The sequence below is a fragment of the Vidua chalybeata genome, chromosome 4 (genome assembly GCF_026979565.1).
Source record: "Vidua chalybeata isolate OUT-0048 chromosome 4, bVidCha1 merged haplotype, whole genome shotgun sequence".
Classification (NCBI taxonomy): domain Eukaryota; kingdom Metazoa; phylum Chordata; class Aves; order Passeriformes; family Viduidae; genus Vidua; species Vidua chalybeata.
In genome coordinates this window covers 57889173-57895172 of record NC_071533.1, presented here as the reverse complement: position 1 = coordinate 57895172, position 6000 = coordinate 57889173, and positions in this window count along the sequence as shown.

The window sequence follows — 6000 nt, the reverse complement described above, 5'->3', positions numbered from 1 at the left end:
ATATATTAATGGCACACATATATATCAATCTGCACTTTGCAGCATGACAGATTTATGTTTGGAAGAAAAGATATGCAGGCAGATCCAACCAGAAGCAGCAAGACCTGAGAAAGGGATGGTTGGCAGGGCAGTATTGCACCCAGGTGCATCAGTCCCTGCTGACAGAGTCAAACCACACAGTGGGACAGGCTGGCTCTGCCTGGGAGCCCTCACTGCACGTTCGAGGCCCAAAGCTGCAGCTTGTGAGGGACAGGCTTTTTTCCCATGTGTGTACTATCTAGCAGAATTACAAAACTGTGTGTTAATTTCTGTTTCTGCTTAAATACACCCGTAGAAGTCTTTTAATATCCTAGTTTCTGTCAACACATCTGCTGTCAGAGGCTCCCTTACATGTCTCTCTTTCCTAACCTTTTAAAGATGGATAATGATACATGTCTATGTCACACAGATGCAAGAAGCCATGTTTATATTTCTTTTTTTCTTTAAACACCCTGAAATGTACAAATAGAAGGGAATGTAGAAATAAAATTTATTACAATCTTAATATCTGTCACTGAGAAATTCGTAGCTGAGAACAGTATTCTGTTGCATTCAGTTTTCCTTTCCAGGTCTATGGGCTGACAAGTGATGCACTCACACAAAGCTGTTGTAGAAAGCACACTAGAAATTAAAATAAATGTGTTTATATAGCAAGAATTATTTTTTAATAAATTTTATATTCGGCAGAAGAAACACAGACATGAAAAACCTGAGGATGTCCTTTTCAGGGGAATTTCTTCCTGTCTCTCAGATACTTACAATGTGCCTTCTCATAGATGCTAAAGTCAGTCAGTTTTCTACACTGCTTTCTTGTCCAAGACAACTGATTTTTCATTGCTCATGTAAATTATGCTGTAGCTGCAAGGTAGTCATATACTATTCTTTGCTGTTTGAGTTAAACTAAAATGCAGATTTTTAAAAAGGGCCATGATATACCCAGAAGAATAATTTTTTTCTGGTGGTAAAGATTAAAAGTAATCTTTAAACACTTATGATACAATCCTCCACCAAAGCAACAACAAAAAAAACCCCAAAAACAACAACAAAACAACAACAACAACAAAAAACCAGAGAGATTAATAGTGAGGAAGAAAAAATATTGCTTGTTCCTTCAAATCACAATTGTTTCTATTGTGCTTCAAATGAATTATGTTCCTGCCAAAGAGCATGCTGCTGCTGAGGTGAAATATCAAGAGTTCTATAATAAGTTTTATAGTTCCCTAAGCCAAAGGGAAATGGTGTTTCTGATTTCTTTCAGCTGCTGATTTACCCTGAACTGAGATGTCCAAATGCCATGTGATCAGTGTTAAGCAAAACCAAAGGATACTGAGCTGATTCCAACTACGCAAAAGAATTCAGGCCCAAGAAGGCAGGGGAAGCACACAACTCATGGGGATGTTCTGTCCTTCAATGGCTCTTACCTCTCCTTGTCTGGTACATTGTGAAAATACCTCCTGTTATCCTGGAATAGCTTCCCTTCATGGCAGACACCATGTGGATTTGTGCAGAGGGGCTTTAACAACAAGTCTTGGAGCATCTCTCTGATGAGAGGAAGTGGCATGGGATGGGTCATGGGGGACATCAGTATTTGGAAAGGTATATTGGGAAGGAAAGACACATATCTTGTTCTGAAAAACCACATCTCTACCTGCTCTGGCACCCACCTTTGGGGCAAACCCACCTGCCATGAACCAAGTTGACCAATGTGACTTGAAAGACATTGGTGTCTCTCCTGCTGTGGCCTCCACCCTCCTGCAGGGTCCTGCCAGCCACCCCTCCCCTGAGCACAGCTGCTCCCAGGCAGTCCCTGCAGAACAGCCAGAATCCAACCCCTGGCAGCAACCCCCATCCCCAGCACTGTTCAGCAGCCCAGAGCCATGGCCCAGCCCCAGCAGTGCAGCAGGGTCCCAGAGCACACCAGGAGCAGCCCCTAGGGCCCCAGAGCACACCAGGAGCAGCCCCCAGGACCCCAGAGCACAATAGGAGCACACCAGGAGCAGCCCCCAGGGCCCCACAGCCGCTCGCTCCTGGGCCAGGCAGCTTGCTCAGAGGAGCCCTCCTCGAGGCCATGTGAATTCCCCCCATGCCAAAACAGCTGCTCAAACACTTGGGCTTCAGCTTCCTTTGTGCCATCTGAGGCACCAAACAGCCATGACAGGCACAGGTGATGTTTTCTGCACACAGGTGTGGAAACCCTATTCCATGGTCCTTACTCCTTCTCCTTCCCACACTGACCAAATTATTCCAAGAGCATCTGATAGCCTTCCCCAGCTGCAAACACACATTTGTGGATTCCCATGGTAAACTTCTGGAGTATAAGAAATGGCATCATTTCAGTACCTTGCTGAGAGCACCCATGTTGTCTGCATGTGCCTTGGAGTGGGGTGAGAGGGGAGGATGGAGGCAGCACTCTTGCCCTCCTGCTGGGTTGTTTGGCAGAGGAAATGGAGAGGTCAGAGCCTGAATTTTTCTCACCATTTCCTTCATTGTGAAGCTTCTAGCCTAGTCCCTAGGCACATTCTTCGCTTTATTACAGCTGCATTTATTGGAGTGCCCTTATGTTACTCCAGTAAGACAAATAAAGGGGCAACCAATGTCATCACCAGCACATTAATTTTTACAGGCCACAGCAGTAGTGACAGAGCAAGGCAGGGTTTTTTACATCTGCAGCCAGCAGAATCTAAAAGAACACCTCTGTTTCCCTTCCTGACTACAAGCATTGTGAGCCCCCAGGCAGTGGAGCCACCATGGCAGGGAGGCCTGAGGCGAGCAGCGGGTTACACAAACACTTTCATAACCCACTGAGGAGGGTGGCGGGGAGGGGAACACGAACTTCCGCTCCACATCAGACATCTGCTTAATTTGATTCTTGCTCTGTACATACAGCAGCATAGCTGCTCTGGAAATCCAGACCTGGCCTCCTGCCTATCATTCAAGCAGTTTAATTTGTATTCAGGATGGGAAAGTAAACAACATGTCTGTGAGATAACATCAATGTTCTGTCATCTACTGACTGCACCTCGTCTACTTTGAGTTCTTACTCCTGTTCTTGTATGTACCACTTCTCTGTATGTACCACATACTTTCTGTCACTGTAAAATGGTCTGTGAAGTCTGATTAGAACAATTCTTATTTGTAAGAGGAAAAGCAGGGAACTCCAAAAAAATCTCCTATGGTGTGACTGACCCCTCTTCCAAGAAGAAAGCAGAGACTGGGAAAGGCAACAGCAAGAGAAACAGAAAAAAAAGAGACAACCATAAAGCTTTTACAGAAGTAGGAACAGCAGTGGGAAACTTTGGGAAACTTTTAGCTTTTCCTTTGTCCTTTTGTGAGATGTATCTGTCCCTAAAATCCATGCCATATTAACTATGACTTCTACTGAAAAATCAAGAATGCAAAACGTAATGCTGCATACAATGCAAGAATGCCCAGAGAACACACCTAAACAATTCTCTCAGAAAACACCAGAGTGCAGTACAGTGTAGCTGTCGTCAACTCAGAATATGTTGCTTTAAACTTCATCTAGTTGGTCTCCATCAGACCAGCCAGAGATTCTAGAGCTGCTCTGAGGAATCTGTTCCTGTGTTTATCCTCCTTAATGTTGTCCCTTTCACTTAATCAGAATCTGACCTCTATCAATTTTTGACCAGCATCTCTTCACCCATCACACACATCAGTGAAGAGCCTGGCTCTGTATTCTGTACAGCTTTTTCATATGGATTGAGGGTTGGCTATTAAGTTCCCTCCCCAAGTCTTCAGGCTGAACAAAACCCATTCTCTTGGCCTTTTCTCACAGGAGGGTGCTCCAGTCCTCACCATCTTGATAGCTCTCCATTAGATTCGCCCCAGTCTTTTTTGGATCTTAACTGTGTCAAATACACATCCTTACACAGGTTCTCCAAATGCTTGATTTTGCTTTTTTCTTGGAGGCTTCCATTATCAAAGTAGCAAGTACTTGTGATGCTTCTCTGGAAACTTAAACATGAGGATTCTGAAGCAGGTGGACACCTCACACTGCACTGAATTATCAGAAGTAGCAGGCCTGGGTATCAATGGTCTCCCTGCCTGCAGGAATCCAGACAAGCTTTTTGGCCTGCTGTTCCTCTGTCAGGAAAATAAAGACAAATTCCACCTCCACTTGGATAGATTTCCTGAGGTACTTACATATACTAGTTCACCTAAAAGGAATGAAACAGAAGGTTTCACTCATTCATTCATTCATTCATTCATGAGGTACCCAAAGATTGCACTGAACTCACCACTAACACTTCTCAATCAATCCTTTCATTAATGAATAGCACTTTCATACTCGGAAGGAAACTCAAATGTTACAACTGTACGTTTCTGGTGCTAAACACAATTAAATGGTAATGTAGCCAATACAGTCACAGTGCTGTTACATTGAAGTGGGGTATTTCAGTTAACATCCAATTTTTAAATGTTTTGAAAGCAAGATCATTATATTTAACTGACTTGCTGAGGTTGCATAGCGTTGCCTAATGTAATGCAATCCATGGCATACATCACCTTCACCTCTTTCTAAAAATGTAGTGCTTAACTATGGTTCCAAGTATGTTACAAAAAGCATTTTGTTAAAGGGGGGCCTTTGGTGCAAGATTTTGATTTCTGCTTTCAACAGTGAAACTTCAGGTGGTCATTCCAGGCAGCACAGTACAGGGAGCCCTTTGCAGCAGAGCCCTGCTCTATTGAAATGAGACACAAGCTCCCTGGGAAACAGCATGATGGTGTGTGACATTTGTCATCTGCTGAGCAGAATTAATGATGGCCACAAATTTTAGACTATATCAACAGTTCTACGAAGTGACAGACAACTCTGCTGCCTCCTGACCTCACTGTGTACACAAAGAGAAGACGGCATGAAGGGGAAAATGTTCTTTTGGTGAACAGATGAAACCTCTTCTTTTCTCCCCGTAACAGTATGGTGGGTGACCAATTGTCCCAGATTTCTCCCATTGCAATTCACTGTCTCATTTTTGCAGTCATTACTGCTGTGGATACTACTGCAAAATACTCTGCAGAGTGGATTTTGCATCATATGTAACAGGAGTTTTAATATATTTAAAAGCACACCTCAGGAAAACCCTCAACCTCCCCTTAACATGCAAACAGTTCCCTAATACCACTTTGATGCATCGTGCATGTTTGCAATCAGACAATTATATTAATTTCTACGACAGAATTAGGTTAGTAGGTGTACTGCTACATTTTTTACTCACAGCACAAGAGCCTGGCAATGGTAATTGAGTGAAAATTAACCATGTTGCATTCATGGCAGAGAAAAATACAGGTTACACATTTTCTGCCTTGTACATACAACCTTCTGCTCTGATTCTGTGTTCGTGACTTGCTATTCTTTTCCATATATATAAAGAGGTTAGGAGAAAGAAAATTAGTTCAAGTTTTCTGGTACAAGGCATAAAGTTTAATGATTGGACAATCATGATCTGGAATTGTGTAGTGAAAATTACAAATCTGAGAGTAAAGCTGGAGAAGTACTTCAGTCAACAATACCTTGCAGAAACGTTGCAAGGCGAACACAGAGCACTATTAAATTGTACAGTATGAAGTATTTCCAGTTACATCCCTGCTGTGAAACTCACTTGGGAACAAAAGGGATCATTGTTAAATAATAATCTGAACATGACTGTGTTGTAATATGACAACAGGCCATTAGATCTTGTTTTGTGTTTTGAGGAGATTTAGACAAGTGCCCAAGTTGCCACGTAAGTTACTTTTCAGAATATCTACTGAAACCACACATTAATAGTACCACTAACAGGTCCTGGTAACACTGAACTCTGCAGATGCATCACTGGTGAACACATTTCTGCTATGTTCAGAAATATATTATTACATTACTCTCTTATTCTACAGGTTTTCTTTTCCCTCCTGGCTGAAACTCATTATTGTAATATAAACCTCATAACATTGAAAGTATTA